At 37.2% G+C, this 20,646-nt stretch overlaps 1 protein-coding gene across 2 annotated transcripts in view; it reads left to right on the top strand.

Annotated features, from left to right (window-relative positions):
* The window catches only part of CPEB3 (cytoplasmic polyadenylation element binding protein 3), a 172,268-nt gene that overhangs the window by 1,293 nt on the left and 150,329 nt on the right, over positions 1–20,646 (top strand). The gene's annotated exons all lie outside the window — the stretch shown is intronic.

The following is a 20,646-nucleotide window of genomic DNA, read 5'->3' as shown; positions in this document are numbered from 1 at the left end:
ACTGTCAGTCACAGGAGATGGATATATGTGTTCCTCTCAAAAATAGATTTTGATCCTAGCATGTTGATTGAATTGACTAGTACAAACTCAGTTTTATGATTTACACTGAATATAAAGGAATTCTCACCGCATCTTAGAATTTCTATATGAACCCCAAATTGGAAAGTGATATGATGCAATTCTTTTGATAGCAAAACCGTGTACAGATGCATCTTATTATTTCTTAAAAATGATTTGATATTAGTGTTCGCATGAAAATCCTGTTTCCTGGTTGTGTTACAGATCCTTTGAAATAGAAAAAAAAGAAAATGTTATTTTTAATCTTAGAAGTGATTAGTCCCTGATCTCCTAATTTCACTTGTTGGCTATCTGCCCATGAAAAATAAAAAACATGTCTACACAAAGACTTGTATGCAAATGTTCGTAGCAGCATTATTCCCAATAGCCAAAGAGTGGAAACAACCCAAATACCCATCAGCTGAGAATGAAAGTATTCTAAAATTGGTATAGTGATGATCGCACAGCTTTGTGAATGTATCAAAAGCCACTGAATTACACCCTTTATGTGGGTGAATTTCATAGTGTTTGAATTATATCTCCATAAAATGATTTGAAATAACACCAGATAAAACCTTAAAATCCATTATTAGCAGGCTGACTCACTATGTTATCCATGTAACATAATATTATATAGCTGAGCCGTCAGTTAGGACTCCCTCTTCTCCCTCAGAAATCAGCTCTAGCTAATTCAGCTCCACCTAGGGGACATTCGTTATTGTCCGGAGGTGTTTTTGATTGTTACACTAGGGGATGCAGCGGGCATCTGGTGTTGGGACCAGGAATGCTGCTAAATATATTATAATGCACAGAATAGCCCCTCACAACAAAGAATTATATAGCCCAAATGTCCATTGAGCTGAAGTTGAGAAACCCTGAGTTAACTTAGGCAAAAGGAAATTCATTAGAAGGATATGGGTGCCCTCACATAATTGAAAGTAAGGCAGAAGAACCAGACTGGAAACAGTCAAGTGACAGCTACGATAGAGAATCTTGGTTGCAGGGATATTCCATGCTCTTGTATGGGTTCAGCGCTGGAATGAATAAACTCCAATGTTTTTATTATGCTCAAGTTCAAAATCTAAGGAGGGAGCATCTAATCAACCTTCCTTGCTACTTGACTAAGGGAAGGCAGTATATCTTGAGTAAAGGCAATTCCTCAAAAGGAAGGACATTCATTAGCAAATACCCATTGACCATATATTTATGTGCCAAGTACTTTTAAAATTTTGTTATTGATTTTTTTAAGAGAGAGAGAAAGAGAGAGAGAGAGAGAGAGAGAGAGAGGGACATCGATTTGTTGTTCTACTTATTCCAGCATTCATTGGTTGATTCTTTTTAAGAAAAAATTTATTTATTGATTTCAGAGAGAGAGAGAGGCAGAAACATTGATTTGTTTTTTAATTTATATATGTATTCATTGGTTGATTCATGTATGTGACCTCACTGGGGATCAAATTCACAACCTTGGCATATTGGGATGATGCTCCAATCAACTGAACTACCCAGCCAGGACTGTTCCAGGAACTTTTTAGATGCTTGGGATAGAATAGGACAAAAATGCTCTCATGGAACTTATTCATATGGTACTAAGTCAGGGCAAATCTAAGGAATAACTTAAAGAAGTTCAAATAGTTGCAAAATACCAAAACCAAAAAATACTGCCTACGTGTTAAGTGAAAAAAGCGTGGAGTAGATTGTATTTATAATATCATCCCATTTACTTTTTTTTTTTTATTTAGCAACTATAAGTGCATAGATTGCCTAGGATACATAACTTTTTAAAAATATTACCTCTGGATATGGGGAGAGGAGGCTACTTTTCATTTTATTCTCTTAATGATGTTTTCATGTTTTGCCACAGACGCCTATTTTATGGTTTAAATTTTTTAAATTGTTAAAAAAGAAGGTTTGTGGTACAAGTAAAGGATGATTAAAGGCTTTTCAAAGTCACAGTATTGTGGTGTTTTACTTACTATGGAAAAGCAGAAAGAAAAAACATCTGACAGGAGAGTGAGGCCTGTAATCATTCAACAAATATGTGTTGAGCGCCTAGCTGCCTTAGATCCTTTTTGGAAAAGGTGGAATAAATAAAATATCAAGCAGCAGCCATGTATGAGACACACTGTGAGGTGCCGTACCTGGGAGGGGGTTGAAATTTGAAAAAGATCAAACAACTGCCCTCAATAGATGCTTGTTGGAATCTACTTACTGAACACCTAATATGTGGCGTGTGTTGGCCCCTTTATACGCATTACCTCAAAACCTAACAACAAGCTTATCAGATAGGTGGCTATGTCTCCCATTTCAAAAGTGAGAACATTGTAAATTGGAAAGATGAAGTCATATCAAATAAGTGGCATAGTTGATATTTGAATCAAGGTGTATCTGACTTTGCTGGAAAACAGTGTATTATTATAGTATGCAATTAGTTAAATATCAATATCACAGTACTACCCATGATTAATTTTTGAAGAATTTTACAGATAGGTAGCCTAGGAGCTCAGAGAAGAGAAAAGAAGTTCCTGCATATTAGAATAGTCAGCTGGCTTCCTAGTGGACGAGTGGTTTGAAAGTCTTGAAGTGAAAAGCATATGGGTGTGTAAAGAGAAAGACAGAGCATCAACCTTTACTGAATGCCTGCTTGAGGCCAGAAATATCTCACCTAATCCCCATAGCCCAATTTGAGAGGTGAGAAAACAGGACTTCTTTTACTCCTACCCTCTGCCAGGGATAGGCAATTAATAGGCATTAATTTTTGGTGATCTGATAGGTGCAAAGTGAAATTTTATTATAGCCAAATATTTACCTCTATGTCATACCTTATGGGTTTTACGTCTTGGGTAAGATGAATTAATGATAGAAGAGAAAGTGTATGTTGTAAAGTAAACCAGGACACAGTCTTTTGGAAGTATAGATATTCAGCATAGTTTTCTTCTACTTAGGGAGTTGTAGGCCTTTATGGGGGCATTATATTTAACTTGACACCCACAGCTGAAATTTTAGCTTGGTAAGTCTGAGGAAGATCACCTGTTTAATCATTTCTTCAACATCATTTCTTGAACTCCAACTATGTGCCTCTGACACTGTGGAGATATTGGGGATAATACATTGTTACACTGTTCTTTCCATTATGTTGTTTACAGTTTAATGGAAGAGACATGTAATCGTATGCTTACAATATATGGAAATCTGAGCCAATATATGTGCACATACTCCCAAAAACCTAGGAGTCCTCTTTGAGTCATCTTTCTCCCTTACCTCATACCCCTACCCTTCAGTCAGTCACCAAGTATGGTCCATTTATCTCCTAAATAGATCTCAAATCCATTTATTTCTTTCAATCTCTCTGTCTTCACTCCAGTGCCCTTAACTGTCATCTCTTACCTTGGACTACTTACCAGTCTTATCATTGGTCTCCTCCATTCACTTTTATCCCCTTCAGTTGATTTGACAATTGACCTCTCCAGTCTATTCTTTCTTCCTTTGATTCATTAGTAGAATGACCTTTTAAGAAATGTAGAACTGATCATGTTACTGGCTTAAAATCCTTCTGTGTCCTGTTTAAATCATGCTGAGAAGGAGCCAGTAGAAAGCATAAATTTAGCAATTTGGAAAAAAAGGAAGTATTACGTAAATTATCTTTCTTAGTTTAAGCTTGATGAAGGCAGGGATCAGACCATATGTGTTTTGTTCACTATTATATCCCCAGTGCATAGCACAGTGCTTAGTTCATGGCAGGTGTTCAGTAAATATTTAGTAAATTTGAAAAAGACACTTCTAAGGCTAGAATGAACCCTGGGATGTTTGATTGGAATTGGACGTATCAGTGCAAACTATGATTTTATAGGTATAAACACACACAGATGTGTGCCTACTTATGCGTTCTAGGTCTGTCTGCTGAGAGGGCCTAAGGCAGTGACACTCCGGAACCAATGAGTATACTTACCACTGTCTCCAATAAAGGGAACCAGGGCTCTTTGAAGAAATTGCTACTTCCAGACTGGGGCAGGAAAAGTACATAAGCCTGGAACATCTCCTGCATCAGAAAGTAGGGATGTGCTCGAAAAATGATGGGGACATGTCAAAAGAACCTAAAACTTGTAGACACCCCAATGGCCAAATTAGGAAGTAACAAATAAATAGTAGTGTGTTATAACCCATAGAATAAAATATGAATTTATGAGTCTATTACTAATATAAATAAACAAATAAGGGAGAAGGAAAAACTCTTCTTTATAGTAACATTCCAATTAATGTAAAAGGTTTGGTGATAACAGAAAATCACCACTTGCAAACACCACAGGAATAATTGATGCAAGCAAGGATCATTATATTAGTGGGTGCAAGTATGTTGAGAAAAAGCATAATCACATAGAAAGTATTTTCCCAAAGATAGTTAAGTAAAAAGGGAAAACTAGTAGCTTTACAGTGGAGTAATCTAGCAGACACTACCTTAACCAAATGATCAAAGGTAACATCACCACAATAGGACAGATCCACATTGTATTTCTTTTAAAATGATACACTAAAAAGGACGCAACATCACTTCTGTGCTGTGAGTGCCAAATATGTCTGACCTGACTTTATGCATGGGGAAACGTCAGACACACCACAAATTGAGGGACATTCTACCAAATAACTGACTGTGCTCTTCAAAAGTGTCAAATCCCATATTAAAGGAGACTAAGGAGACATGATGACTAAGTGCACTGTGTGAACCTGGATTGGATTCTTAGAAGGGATATTGGCAGGCCATGAGGCAGAATAAGGTCTGTAAATTACATAATAGTATTAAATCATGGTTAATTTTTTCAATTTTGATAATTCTATTATGGTCGTCTAAGATGTTAATATTTGGAGAATGTGGGTGAAAGTGTAGGGAAATTATTTTTTGTAACAATTTTGTAATTCTGAAATGATTTCAAAATGAAAAGTTTAAAAAAAGTAAAATAAACCTCACTTTAAATGCCTTTGTATTGCCTTTGCGTTCTTTCCCAGGCTCCCCGCTCTTTGGTTTCCCAGCTACACCCTGAGCTCTAGCATGCTAGCTACTGGCTTTTTTCTTTAGTTCCTTGAATATACCATGTTCTCCTCTTCAGAGCCGGAAAGTAGGAAGAAGCATGGTATTCTCTTTGCATGGAACATTCTTTCTTTGAACTTTATCTTTTTGTTCTTTAAGGTTGTTTACTGACTTTAGAAAAACCATGCCATCTAATCCAGGTACCCACATCATATGGTTTCATAATATCTGATACTTTTTCATAGCATTTTTATCACAACTGCTGTGAAATTATTTATCCTGGAATTGGTTGTTTGAAGTCTCTCTCACTAGAAATTAATGTTCATAAGAGATGGGGGGAATGTGTCTTCTTGCTTAATGTTATTTCTCTAAGTGCCTTGCACAGACTCTCAACGACTATTTGAAGAATTAGTGCAAGTCATGCAATGGAACATTCCCTGCCCATCCCCCACCCCTAACAACTTGGATGAAATTGGATATAGGAAATGTTTTAAGTTTGAGGACTTGGGGACCATCATTTGTGGCGGTGACAGAAAAGGATAGATGGAGAGTCTTATCACAGAAGGAGCCATAGGAGTTGATAGGGGAGAAGGAAGAGTAAAAAATGAACAGGTTTAAAATTATCAGCTGCATAAAGGCACACAGTTGAAAAGGCACTTGAGTCACTTTTCTAGCAGTATTTTTTAAAATTATATTTTGAAAATATTTGAACATGAAGTCCGTTTATTTTTAATAAAAATACTATATACCCATGGTAAAATACTATGTGCTATGACAAACATTAAACAATAAAAAATGACTATATGCGACTACTAGAGTATCTTTCTATAGTGGCTACTGTGGTACTCCAACCCAGATCCTCTCTTCATTGCTAATGTGCTCATCCCTTAGCTGCTGGGAATTTTAGTTCCTGATGGTAAAAGCTTTTGTTTCTTTCTTTCTTTTTTTTTTTCCTGGGCATTGCCTTAGGGTGCAGGGTTCTGCACCCTAAGGTTATGCTCCCAAGAGCTCACAGACAGTAACTGGCTGATTTAAGATGCAAAGACCCAAGTTTCTTTTCTTTACTTTTTTTTATTGTTTATGCTGTTATAGTTGTCCCAGTTTTTTTCCCCTTTGTCCTCCCTCTGCCCAGCCCACCCCCCGCCATTTCCTTGGTCATTCCCCACATTGTTGTCCATGTCTGTGGGTCCTTCATATACGTTCTTTGACTAATTCTTCCACCCTCTTTCAAACAGTCCACACCTCACTCCTCCCCTGTTACCACTGTCAGTCTTCTCCATGATGCTACGCCTCTGGTTCATTAGTTTATTTGGTTCATTAGATTCCTCTTCTAATGAAATCATACGGTACTTGTCTTTCACCTACTGACTTTTTTCACTTAGTGTAATAGTCTCCAGTTCCATCCACACTGTCTCAAAAGGTAGGAATTCCTTCTTTTTTCTGCTGCATAGTATTCCATTGTGTAAATTTTCCACATTTTTTAATCGACTCATCTACTGATGGGCACTTAGGCTGTTTACACCTCTTGGCTATTGTAAATAGCACGGCTATGAACATGGGGGTTCATGAGTTCTTTCAAATTAGTGTTTAGAAATTCTTAGGGTATATTCCCAGTGGTGGAATCATTGGGTCAAAAGGTAGTTCCATTTTTAATTTTTTTAGGAAATTCCATATTGTTTTCCACAGTGGCCATACCAGTTGGCATTCCCACCACCAGTGCACTAGGGTGGAGAAAATGGGACTCAGGTTTCTTGCTTCAATTGAGGACAATTCTGGGGGACCACCCCAGCTCTAGAGCTCATCACAGGATCGGCTGACTATTCAGTTGCAACCACTTTGGGGATCAGTGTCTCCCTCTGACTCTTTCTGCCTCCCTCATTTCATTGCCGGTGCACTGCCCTTTTTGTGTTGCCCCAATAAATCATTTGCCTGCAAAACTCGGTCTTAGAATTTGTCTAAGAAACTCAACTTTTGACACTGTGTAAGGGTTGCCATCATGGAAACTGTGTGTGTCTGTGTTTGTTTGCTTGTTTGTTTTTGTCTTTTTCCCCCAAACTTAAAAAAATCTTAACAAGTATACAAAAATGTGACCAAATTAAATGTGCAGCTTGATGAATTCTCAAAAAACTCTCAGAAATATTTTTATAGAGAAAGAAAAAGAAAATGAGTTTGGATAGTGTGTGAACCACCTACATTTAGAAGTTCCTCATGGGAAAAGCTTCGAGAGGGGGGTGTTGCCAAGGAAAGTTGGAAGTGTGTCAGATTTTAAAAGAGCAGTTATCTTTTGGTTGACTGCAGTGCATGCTGAAATGAGAGGAACATTTTAAGTATACTTCATAATAAATTTAAGTCAAAGGGGGAAAATAATGAGTATCAAGAACCAGAGGAGCCTGGCTGGTGTGGTTCAGTGGATTGAATGCCGGCCTTTAAACCAAAAGTTTGCCTGTTTAATTCCCAGTCAGGGCACATGCCTGGGGCCAGGTCCCCGTTGGGAGTATGCAAGAGGCAACCGATGGATGTGTGTCTTGCACGTCGATGTTTCTCTCCCTCCCTTTCTCCCTCCCTTCCCCTCTCTCTTAAAAAAAAAGTGATAAAACTGACATTCTCAGAGCATTAAAAAAAAGAGGAAAAACTGAATCATTTCACTAGGAAGAGAGAGGAAAAGATAATTTTTCAGAAAGTCAAAAAATCAGTAAATCAAATATGTCAAAATAATTGCTAAAAATGTGAGTACCAAGATTTTCCTATGACTCAAATGAAATATTATACTATTCTTTTGATTTTAAAGTAAAATTTCAAGACTCCTTCCATGATTTTGTGTACCAATGATAAACATAGCTTTCACTGAGGGTGTTCACTTTACTTTCTGTTTAATTCGTTAGTCATCTACCACAAGCACCTTTTTCTTGTCCTGCCTGGATGATGCAATAGCTGACCTCCTAATCAACTCTCTGTTTCCACTCTTACACCCACTGTGATGTGTTCTTCACACAGAACCCTGATGGTCTTTTTAAGCCATAAATAAGAGCATGCCACTGCCCCGCTTAAAACTCTCCAGGGGATTCCCATCACACTTAGAACAAAACCCAAAATTTTAATTTAGCTCAAAAAGCTGTACATGACATGGTTCCTGCCTGCCTTTCAGATCTCGTCTTGTACCGCTTTCCTCCTTATTTACTTGCTCTCAGCTACAGTTGATTAGATGTTCTTCTAAAGTTGGGGTCAGAAAACTAAGTTAGGGGCCAAATTTTGCCAGAAGCCTAGTTTTATCATGCCAGGGAACTAAGAATGTTTTTTTACATTTTTAAAGAATTTTAAAAACAATTGCAACAAGAGCAAGAACAAAGAATACACATGAGACCCTGTATTACCTGCAAAGACTAAAGCATTTACTGTGTGGTCCTTTTAGAGAAAAAGTTTGCCAATCTTTCCTTCACATCCTCCAGCACCAGCCTTCACATGAATGTATTCCTTTAATTCAGGTGTGAGCTTAATTTACGTGTTACTTCATCATTGAGGCCTCTAATAACCACCTAATCTAAATACCTTACCAGTCGCTCGATCACATCACTCTTTTGTCCTTTATAGCACTTATACTTACCTGACCTTTTCTTATTTTAATTTTTTTCAACAACCATTTTCCCTTACCTCCATGTAATGTTGAGTGAATGAGTGAATTTTGCACATTATTTCTGCATATGAAGTTTTGGGCTGTGCTTTCCTTCTTTGTCCTCTCTGGGAGGACCAACACTCAAACTGCAATGAAGAGCCACTTTAGAAGGGAGAGGCAAAACAGTGTCTCTGGCTTGAGAGAAGAGAGAAACTCTTTCCCTCTCCCTTCCTTTCCCTGGGAGAGGCCAGTGCTAAGAAGAGAAGGATGTTTCAAAGGGATGTCTTAAGGACTTCTTATTTTAAAAAGAAAAGAAAAGGAAAGAAAAGCTTTCTTCTCTTCATCTTTTTCAAAAAATTTTTTTGAAAGAGGAATTTTTCAGAATCATAATTGAGGTCTCATTCTCTAAGAGGCTCTGAGGCTTTTGTGTAAAGAGTTTAAGTAGAGGTGGCTCTTTGGAGCACGCCTGAGCCTTTCCCCCACTCCTTCCTCCGAGCGTGTATATATCCTTGCATTCTTTCTCCTAAGTCCCAGGGGCTCTTCTTTTGTCTCTGTAACTTGTTTCCTGAGCCCACACAGCCAACCAGCCAAGCTGGCTCACTTCTTCCACAACTCACTTCTTCTACCTCTTGACTTTCTAAATAAACATTTGCTTTTTTTTGGAAGAAAAAAAAAGTTTAACTAGAGAGGTCTCTGCTTGGGAGATGGATTTGACACTAAGAAGAGCCTGGCCTGGGCTCAAAAGAGAAGCTGAGAATAACCCAAACAGGGCTTGTTCAGTCTAGGTGATCATTTATGGGGGAGAAAGATAAAGGCCCAACTACTACAGGTCCTGGAGTTTTCTAAAGTTTAATTATTTTAGATCATTAGATCACAAATTTTTACTTTTGGTTTAGAAAAAAATATGGCCACTAAAGGAAGAAGTAACAAGAAGCAGAAGCTTGACCGTAAAGAAGATGTGGGCCTTGATGTTAGTCTTCTGGGTTGTGCCTGGGTGTGGCATGAGGCAAAGGATGAGAGTTAAGCTTTAGAGCTTGCGTTTTTGAATCACAATCGACCTGAGCTTATTCACCCACCTGTTATGTCACCTTGGGAAAATTATTTAGCATTTCTAAGCCCAGGTTTCCTTATCTGAAAAATGAGGAGAATGATAGTTTCTAGCTTTTAAGGTTATTATGAGGATTAACTGATAAGGCATGCAAACTGCTTAGCTAGATGCCTACATGGACTAAGTCATCTTTGTATAAACACCATCATAGTCATCACCACCTGAGGATGAAGAAATTTTCTCAATCCATAGATTTTGAAACTAATACTAAAATCTGTATTCAGTGGCAGTTTAAAGATATGTTCCACTGTATTCTGCACAGGAATGTAGGATATGGAAAGAGGTGGGAAAAGAAATGTCTGGATAGCAAGATTATTGATGCTAGAAGAAGTATGGGCTTAAGACAACCCATTTGACTTCCAATATTAAGTGGAAAGGAGGCAAGGAAATCTGTTCTTGAGTGTGGCGCTTTCAGATAAAGCCATTTGCATGTCAGTATTAGCTTTGGATTTCACACATTGACCTTCAGTGTTTTGCAATGTATTTGAAATGCCCTCATACACACTACTACTGATTATATAGGTAGGATGGTTGTTATTATCTCTATTTTACTCTAGAGGAAACAAAGACTGAAAAGTTGAGAACATGGGTTTTAGCGTCATACTGTATTGCCATGATTTGAATCCTAGCGCCTCCACTTCCCAACAGTGTAACCTAGGGTAAGTTACTTGAACTTCCCAGAGCCTCAATATCTTCATCAATGAAATGGGGATAATGAAGGTACATACCTCACAGGGTTGTGTACAATTATTCACCATGTAAACAAAGTACATGGCATATCAAATAGGATGTGCTTAATAAATACGTTATTGTTATCTCTCAGGGCCAGCCATCTAATAAATGGTGATGCTAGTATCAAATTTAGATAACTGGATTTCATACCCTATGTCCTTTCCACACATCACCTCCTGTAATATAAATAATGTTGCCTTATTGCCACTCTGGTGATGTTATGAACCGTTAACGTTAGGGTGGGTAGTCTAATTTTCCAAAAGTGGTAGATCAATGCAAAGTATACCTCTTAGTACAGTTGGCACATATAACTGTTTCTCAGCTTCCTCAGTAAGAGAACAGCTGTGACTTCAGGACAGAGCTACACCAGAAAACTCTGAATTTTGGTTCAGCTGGTTGGAGCAAGTGCTAAGGATACCAGTCTGCCACATGATATGGCCTACATTAAATTGAATCAATGGGAGTCTTGTAGTTGAAAAAGCATGCTAACTAGTGAGTTGAAAGACTTGGATTCTAATCTTGGGTCCACTACTTATTAACTATATCTTGCAACATCTCTGAGCCTGGGCTTCCACATCTTTATTTCTTTCTTTTTTTTTTCAGTTTTATTGAGGTATATTGACATCCAAATCTTTAAAGTAGGGATCCCAACAGGCATCCTCAGTGCTGTTACCTGTTTATACCATCCTTCTGTGGAAATTAGGAAAAGGTGCCTCTTTTTCCAGCAGATGCAGCTCTAAGGTGCCTGAGCTTGTGAGCAGAGTATGTTCTAGATTTCAGTCTCCACTAGACTCCTTGGCCAGCCTTTTGGTGTATTGTACCATCTGCAAAAATGAACATGAAGGACCCTCTCTATGTTGTTTGCCTACTGCACAGGACTATTAACATCAAGTAAGATAATAAAAGTGAAGGAAGTTAGTAAAATATAATCCTCTCTGTGAATTTAAGGCCCTGATATTACACAAATGCTACTTGGTGTCAAATAGGAGGATCCAAGGGCTTTCTGGGTAGATACACTGACCATTGATTGCTCTTCCATTTGTTCTGATGATCCCTATGACTCAATATCCACAGCACCTATTAACTACTGGGTGTTAAAACAGAGATTGTGGCAAAAAAGGTTTTTTCCCACCATTTTCAGGCCTGGACCAGCCTTGTTTACTAGAATCATGAAGATTAAAAGCAGTTCTTTTGATGATTCATCATTTTCAAGACAATCATCGTGTTTTTAGAATGTTTTGGAGTGGTACTGGGTCTTGCCCATTAGTGGAATTTGGAACCTTTTTGTTGGAGCTTATCTCTGGTTTTCAGGCAAAGGTCATTATATAAAAGCTTTGTGCCAATGGGAGAAAGAAAAGTTGCTGAATCACAGTTTGCCCTCTTTACACACCTTTGAAGCCCAAGCTGTCTCCCAGGTTGTATGGATCAAATAGGACAGGAGGACCTCCTTTTATGAGTCACTAACCAAAAGACAGCTTTAAAGTCAGACAAACCTGAAATTAGGTCCTAGTTCTGACACTATGTTCTGTAGGTAAATCACCTTTCTAAATTTTCATTTTGCCATTTGGACTTAGGGACAATAATAGTATTTACTTCGTAAGTTTATTACATGGATTAAATGAATATTTGGAAAGCATTTAGCATTGTATCTAGCACACAGTATATGCTCCATAACTGTTAGTTCTTCTTACTAAGCTCTCTGCAAGATATTCTACCAGACTTTGAGGAAGAACAAAAGCATACGTTGTAATGCCCTCTCCCAAAAAGCTTAGAGTTGTATTTGGGGAGTTAACATAATTATACCAGAAAAGGTAAATAGAAGTGGACGGCAATATATGTGTGGTACAGATAGGTGCTATTGGTAGGAACTTGTGTTTGAACTAGGATCTCCTGAAAGGTGAGGTTAGGGTAACAGAGTGGTTGAGAAGGGCATTCCATTTGGGATCTGTAACATCAGCAAGGTTCAGGATCAATAGTAGTCCGGCTTGCATGGAGAAGTGGAGATAGTCTTGTCTGTGAACATAGATTGGGATTAAAGAGGAGAGCCCTAAACACTAAATACTAAGTACTAAATACTAGAGTATTTGACTTTTGCCCCGCAGAGAATCATGAGGGACATGATGAAACTTGCACATGGAAATGTCCAGTAGACAGTTGGAAAGCTCTTGGGAAAATGCTCAAAACTGTAGCTAAAACTTTGGGGATGAGAGTTGAAAGTACAAAAGCTGGTGATATCTCTTAAGGCCAGCTCCTTGAGAGGTGCTCATTGATTCCAGTTTAATAAAGGAAATTTTTAAACAGTATTTAAAGTGAAATGGTGAAACTGTTGGAAGATTTGAAGAATAACTTAAAACATTAACTGGGTAGGATTTGCTTGTCTGAAGTCTTCTGAAAGAACACCTGGTCTTCCAGAATAATTTTTAAATGAATTTAAAATATAAATGGCAGTTATTACAGAGGGAGAAGAAATGACCTATATAAAGCTTAACTATGTTTTCTGAAATCATTCTGCAGTCTTTGAAGTCTTCAGAAGGTTCTTGTTACTGAGTTATCATAACGACAGTAGGAAAATGAATAAGCTATCGTTGACAAAAGGGAGCTATGTTGTATCAAAAACGATTTGTAAAGGAGGGGACATTCTGGTAAGGGGACTCATTCTGCCATTAGATAAAGTCTGAAAATAGTGTGGGGTGCCTTTTTAAAGAGTATAACTTTAAATTCTTTGTAAGTACACAAATTTTGATGCATAGAATCTTTTTTATGTAAAAATATGTGATCTGAGCATTATTCAGACCCAAGATGAACACAAATATAGGAAATATATATGAATATTTTTTCTTTTTTAAAATTGAAATATAGTTGACATAAACAGTATATTGTGAAAGGATCACCACAGTAAGTCTAGTTAACATCAGTCACCACACAGTTATAATTTTTTTCTTGTGATGAGAACTTTTAAGATCTACCCTCATAGCAACGTTTAAATACACAATACAGTATTATTAACTATAGACACTATTCTGTACATTACATCTTCGTGACCTACTTATTTTATAACTGGAAGTTTGTACATTTTGACCATCTTCATGAACATTAGGTTTTAAAATAAAATTAATTAACAATTGAAGTCTACAAACATAGGGAATGTAGATGAAAGCTATCTTTTTTCCCTCAAATAGAATACACACATGTACACATTTATATGTCACAATTTGAAATGGAACCTCCAACTAGTAAACATAAACTATAAGTATTTATATTTACCTTTACTAGAGTAAGCGAAACGAACAAGCAGAAAACCTCACAGACAGACAACTGTATGGTGATTACCAGAGGGAAATGGGGTAGGGGAAGGCAGGAGAGGTTAAAGGAGGGATAAATGGTGATGGAAAGAGACATGACTTGGGGTGGTGAACACACAGTATACTATACAGGTGATGTATTATAGAACTGGGCACCTGAAACCTATGGAATTTTATTAAGAAATGTAACCCCAATTGATTCAATGAAAAACTAAAAAAAAGATAAATTTACCTTCACTATTTCATTTTTACAGGAAGGTAAGATGAAAAAGAATGATAAAATATTAAATATATTAGGATGCTGAAAGGGACTTAACCTTCTTTGGCATATCAAGAGAGTGGAGATGTTTTTCTGCATTACATTATTATCAGAATAGTAATATGTTATTCTTTATTGTATACATCATTCATACATTGTTTTCATTGTTAGAAGTTCATTTCTCAAGGGAGTAAATAGTGCTGCAATCCTTCTTAAATAATTTGTTAATCTGTATCTACAGCCTTAATATTATGCTTTTCAAACAAGTAATTTTTTTCTTTAGAAATATGGCATAAGGAAACACTCAGTTTGGAAAATAGTGGAAACTTGGAAACAAATGTCCTGCAAAACGAGACAGGGTAAATTAATTGCACCAAAATTTCATATGGAATATCTTCATTAAACATCAAATTTAGTGTCACTGAACATAGGTATTTTGAAATACCTTTAATGGTAAGAGCATGTCTCTTCATCTAATGTTAAAGACATGCTTTCAGCCTCTATAAATTGAGGTAAAACATACTTTGTTCTTTCACTTGGTCAACAAACTTTTATCTCTCTGTTTCAGGCCCAGTGCTTGGGTTACAAAAATGAATGTAGTCCTAATCTTGAAGGTATTCTAGGAAAGATATGTAAACAGATAATTACACTGAAGTATGGAGAATATTGCAAGAGAGGTATGTGTGTGTTAACAGAGATATATGAAGGAGGGAATGAGCAATTCAGCTCACATGGTCAGGGAACGCTTCAAAGAGATTTTTGGACTGGGTTCTAAGGAGTGAGTAGAATAGGTGATCAAGAGGTAGAAAGGTTATTTCAGGCAGAAGGAATATGTGCAGAGGCATTAAAGTAGAAGAGCATGGTCCATTCAGGGACCTGCAGTAGTTTGGTATAGTTGGGAAGAAGAATAGGAGATTAAGTTTGTGTTTTAGCCTTTTGATAAGGGGAAGGTTATTAAGAGTTGTAGGAAGCCCTGGCCGGGCAGCTCCGCGGGGTAGAGTGTTGTTGCTGTGTACCACGGTGGCAGGTTCCCTCTCCAGTCAGGGCACAGACAAGAATCAGCTAATGAATGCATAAATAAGTGGAAAAACAAGTTGATGTTTTTCTCTCTTTTTCTCTTTTCCCCCTCCCTCCCTTCCTCTCTCTCTCAAATCAATAAATAATCTTTTTCTAAGTTTTAGGAAGGAGTATAATATGGTAAAAAACTTTTTCAGTGATTACTCAGGCTTTAGTGTGGAGGCCACATTTGGAAGGGTACTAGATGGGAGACATTAGGATATTACTGCCATAATTTAGGTGAAGTATTATACTGGCTGTGAATGAAGAGGAGGGGATGTCAAGCAGAAATTTGGGAGGCAGAATTAATAAGTTTTAGTGACCAGTTGGATTTGTCCCTCAGTGAGGGAGAAGGGAAGGGACAAAATCATGTTGAGATTCCTAACTTGAGTGACTAAATGGATGGTGGTGCTATTAAATAGGATAAAGATAAGTAAACCAGGAATAAAGACAGAAGCACATTTGTGAGAGAAGAGGTGCTGTAGGGCCCTCAGATAGAGAAGTTATTAGTTATATAGTGGTTTGGAGCTTAGCAAAAAGATTTGATCTGGTAACCTAGATAGCGATGAACTTAATTTCCTGGCTCATGAACATAACATTGCCCAGGGAGAGTGTAGAATTAAGAGAACCCTGGGAGAAGCTATATTTAGGGGCCAGGAGACTGAGAAGAAACTTTAGAAGTGAAGAGCCAGGAAAGCAGTGTCTTCAAAGAAAATGGAATCCTGTTATGTTTTCTACTGCTGTGTAACAAATTACCACAAGCTTAATTGCTTGAAACAACACGCATTTATTAAATTACAGTTCTGTGGGTAAGAAGTCTGGTACAGCATAAGTAGGTTCTCTGTTTAGGGTATCAAATCCATTTCAAGCTTACTCTTGTTGACAGAATTGCAATTATAGGACTAAGGTTACTGTTTTCCTTCCAGCCTGAAATCTTGGAGGACAGTCTTAGAAATCTGCTTTACTACAAGTGTTTTATGAAGGATGAATGGCAAATAAAATTAACTGAAAAGTGTCAGTTGGTCATTGGTAACTTCAGTAAGATCAGTAGCAATAGGAATTTTAGCAGGATGACAGAGGCAGAAGCCAGATGCAGCAAGTTTGGTAGTTAACTGGAAGTGAGAAGGTAGAATTAGAATTTAGAGATTTCTTTCAAACAGCCTATCTGGAATGGAAAGGAGAACGTTGGAAATAATTAATGACCTAGGTCTCAAGGAAACTAAATGGAATGAGCTTTAGACTGCAGATGGAGGGCTTAATTGTGGACCTGTATGGGAACTCAGCTTCCTCTGAGATGGGAAGAAAAGAAATAGGAATGGGGATACAAATAACTTTGTAAGGGGAACTTGGTGGTAGGCTGCTGAGAAATTGAGGACATTGTTGCCAAATGGCCTCAGTTTTCTCTTAGAAGTTAGAGACAAGGTCAATGAAAAAGTAAGGCGAAGTTTTGGAATCACTACTTTTTGGCTAGGAGGACTTTCATACAATTGTTGAATGAATGAACTCAAAATTAATGTCCAGAGAGGCAAGAAACATAAAAAACACCACCTGGCTCACCTGGCTCCCTTTTTGCTCCCTTTCTTCCTTCCTTTCTCTTGTTTTGTTCTCAAACTTAGTCTGATTTAGAATTGCTTAACAAGTCCTCACTCAGAGGATGTAGTCTTTCTGCTTGTAAATTATTTTAGACTTTTGTAATCTGAAATCTTTCTAGGTGACCTAGGGGATATCTGATTTGCCATAGTTGACTGAAATTATTCCCCTCCCTCCAATCTTCGAGGGCTTTGAAGTCAAGGGACTTACTTGATCTTTGCATTTAATAGCTCTAGCACAGGCCTGGCACATAGGGAGCCCTCCGTTTATTTCTCTAGCTTAGGTGATCCAGATCTAAGGCTCCTCTTCCTTACAGAAGATAGTTAACCTTTACAAATATGTACATTATAAATTTAATGGGAGTATAACAAAAATGCAGGGAAGTGCATTACTTGTATTAAGTTTTCTAAATTTCCAAAGTTAACACACCTGTGTAACAGCATCCAGTTCAAGAAGCAGTATATCACTTTATCATCGGCATCATTGCAATCCCCTTTTATGTCCCCTACCAGTCATTATTTTCCTGCAAAGGTAACCACTATGGTGACTTCTAAATCTGGTAAATTAGTTTTATTAGAATTTTATGTAAATTGAACCTTATAGTACGTATTCTTTCACTCTGCTTTATATTCATGCAATTCAACTATGTTCTATAGAGTTTGAGTCTATTCATTATTTTTGCCTTATGATATTGCATTATATAAATCTATCACAAATTTACTTATGCATTCTATTCTAGATGGTCATTTGTGTTGTTCTCATGTTTGGGCTATTATGAATAATGAACTTTGAACACGTCTTTTGGTGAACATACTTGCATTTCTATTGGGTGTAGGTCTAGATGTGGAATTACTGGGTCATGAGGCATGTGAATGTTTGCTTTAGAAGATCCTGCAATATAGTTTTTAATATACTAATTTGTGGTTCCACCAGCAGAGTTTGAAAATAAGTTGTTCCCAAATCCTTGCTAATGTGTGGTATTGTCCGTCTTTTCCAATTTTAGTTATTCTGGTTTTATTTTGTATTTCTCTGATGATTAGTTATGTAAAGTATCTTTTTATATGGTTTTTAGCTCTTTAGATATCTTTTGTTGAAGTCCCTTGCCCATTTTTTTTAAGGCTGTCTCCTGTTATTTGGAAGGATCCTTTGTATATTCTGATTACAAGTTTTTTTTTGAAAAATATACATATTGCATATATTTCTCCCACTATGTGAATTTTCACTCTAATTATGGATTTTGGTGAACAATTGTTTTTAGTTTAGTTTATTAATTTTTTCCTTTATGGTTATTGTTTTTGTGACCTGTTAAAGAAATTGTTGCCTACTCTGATGTGATGAAAATATTCAATGCTCTTTTTTAAAATTGATTTTTGGGGGGGAGAAAGAAACATTAATTAATTGTTCCACTTAATTATGCATTCATTTATTGACTCTTGTACATGCCCTGACCAGGGATTGAACCCACAACCTTGGTGTATCAGGACGACACTCTAACCAACTGAGCTACCCAACCAGGGTTCTCTTATGTTCTTTTAAAGGCTTTATTGTTTGCCTTTTACATTTTGATCTACAATCCATCTGAACTGATTTCTGTGTATGGTGTGGCAAGGGTGAAGGTCTCTTTTTTTGCCATATGGATATTAAGTTGACTGCAGTAACCTTTATTGAAAAGACCATGCTTCCAGTACTGCAGTGCTACTGTTTTCATAAATGTGGTGACCACATATACGTGGATGTGTCTGGACCTTTTATTTTGTTCTATTTGTCTATTTTCTTATCCTTGTGCCAATAGCTACACAGTCTAATTACTGTAGCTTTATAGTAGGTCTTGATATCTGATAGTGTAAGTCTTGTAGATTTATTTATTTTTTGCCACCTAGATTGCCTTGGCATTCTTGGCCCTTGCATGTAAATGTAATTTTAATTCAACAAATGTTTATTTAATACCTATTTATTATGTGCTAGGCATAGCGATAGATGTTGGGAATATAGTTGTCAGCAAGATAGCCTGGTCCTTTTCTTATAGTTGGGAAAGTCATTCACAGAGAAGTGAGATGAGAAGAGGGCCCAGGGTAGGGTCCTGAGGAACTCACTATTTAAAGTCAGTTTAGCAAAGAAGACTGAGAGCCAGAGAAAGATCCCAAATGTAAGAAAATCAAGAAAGGACAACATGAAAGAAGTCAGGGGAAGAAGGTATACCCAGAAGGTGTGGTCAGTTATGTCAAAGTTGCTGCAAAGTCAAGCAGGGTAAAGCCTGACTGAACATCTTTTGGACTTAGCTCTTAGTGGCTACTGTGAACTTAATGATGCAGTTTCTGTGGAGGGGTTGGGTGTGTATCTTTATTATATTGTAAATTCTTAGATGGGAACAAAGTTCTTTAGTCAGTGTCTAGTGAATGTTATTTCATGATGATAATCAAGTTATCTTCACACTGCTGAACATAAGGGCCAAGATGGTTTTCCATTTTATACCAGCCTCCTTCATATTTATTATTGCAGCTGATGAAAAAGTAATTGCACCTCTAAATGGAGAATAATTTAATACCTACTCAAATCTTGGCTGTTTTAGATAATCAAAAACTGTAATCCTTTTTTCTTATGTTTAAAAGATTTTATTTATTTATTTATTTATTTATTTATTTTAGAGAGAGGGGGAGGGAGGGAGAAAGAGAGGGAGAGAAACATTGACGTGCATCAATTGGTTGCCTCTCACACGCCCCCAAACAGGGACCTGGCCTGCAACCCAGGCATGTGACCTGACCTGGAATTGAACCAGTGACCTTTTGGTTTGCAGGATGACACCCAACTCACTGAGCCACACTAATCAGGGCCTGTGTTTCTCTAAAAAAACTTTTTTAAAAAACACCTACTGATTTTAAGAGAGGAGGGAGAGAGAGGGAGGGGGGGAGAGAGAGAGATAGGTAGGTAGGTAGGTAGGTAGGTAGATGGATGGATGTGAGAACAAAACATTGATCTGTTGTCTCTCATAAGTGCCCTAACCAGAGATCAAACCCACAACCTAGGTATGTGCTCTGACCAGGGATTGTACCCTCAACCCTTCGGTGCATGGCATGATGCTCCAGCCAGTCAAGCCACACCAGCCAGGGCTTAAAAACTAAATTTCATTCAATCATTCACTTTGTCATTAAGCAGACATATATGGAGCAACCACTAACTACCCAGGACTTACAAGCATTGTGCTACAGATGGAAGTAGAGAAGGAAGGAATGGAAGGAAGCCTAGAAAGATGTGTTTGACCCATGTGTATTTCAGGGAGCTATCTCTGCGATCTCTGTTTTTATAATTTTCCATGACTATTCAAAGGGAGTATATGGTTAAGCTGTGTAGCCTGGAGACAAAATTTCAGAAAATGCTGCTTTTCTGGTTAAATAAAAAACAGGATTTTAGTAGAGAAGTCCTTTTGTGAGGGGGCTCCTATAATTTATTGTTTGCTTGGTCTTTATTTATACTTGGTATTTATGTTTGAGTCATTTTTGTTTTAGATTTAAGTGCTCATTTTAAGGAAGGAAGAGTAGAAATTAGTTTATTTTCAAATACAATAAAATTACATTAAGTATGAGCAGTGCTAATTTTTTATTATCATTTCTCAAGAGTAAGAGCCAGAGTTGTTATTTTTCTTCATTGTACAAAGCATTTGTAGACCTGCACTTAGGATGAAATGGATTAATAAATGCCAAAGTAAACTAATTTGTGACTGACACTTTTACTTGACCTCCAAGATTAGTAATACATTTAATATGAAGGTATTTTTCATTCTGTAATATTAAAATTTTTTGCTATAGTACAGCGTTATCTTTTACATATGGTCAAATTTTAAGTATTTATCTTTGCCCTTCTCTTATTCCTCCTCACCCCAATCTCTTTTGCCTGGTCTCGTTCCTATTGCTG

This window comes from Pteronotus mesoamericanus, unplaced genomic scaffold (assembly GCF_021234165.1).
Source record: "Pteronotus mesoamericanus isolate MK-2021 breed Mesoamerican mustached bat unplaced genomic scaffold, CSHL_Meso_final contig_24, whole genome shotgun sequence".
Taxonomy (NCBI): Eukaryota; Metazoa; Chordata; class Mammalia; order Chiroptera; family Mormoopidae; genus Pteronotus; species Pteronotus mesoamericanus.
This window is presented reverse-complemented; position numbering and strand designations above follow the sequence as displayed.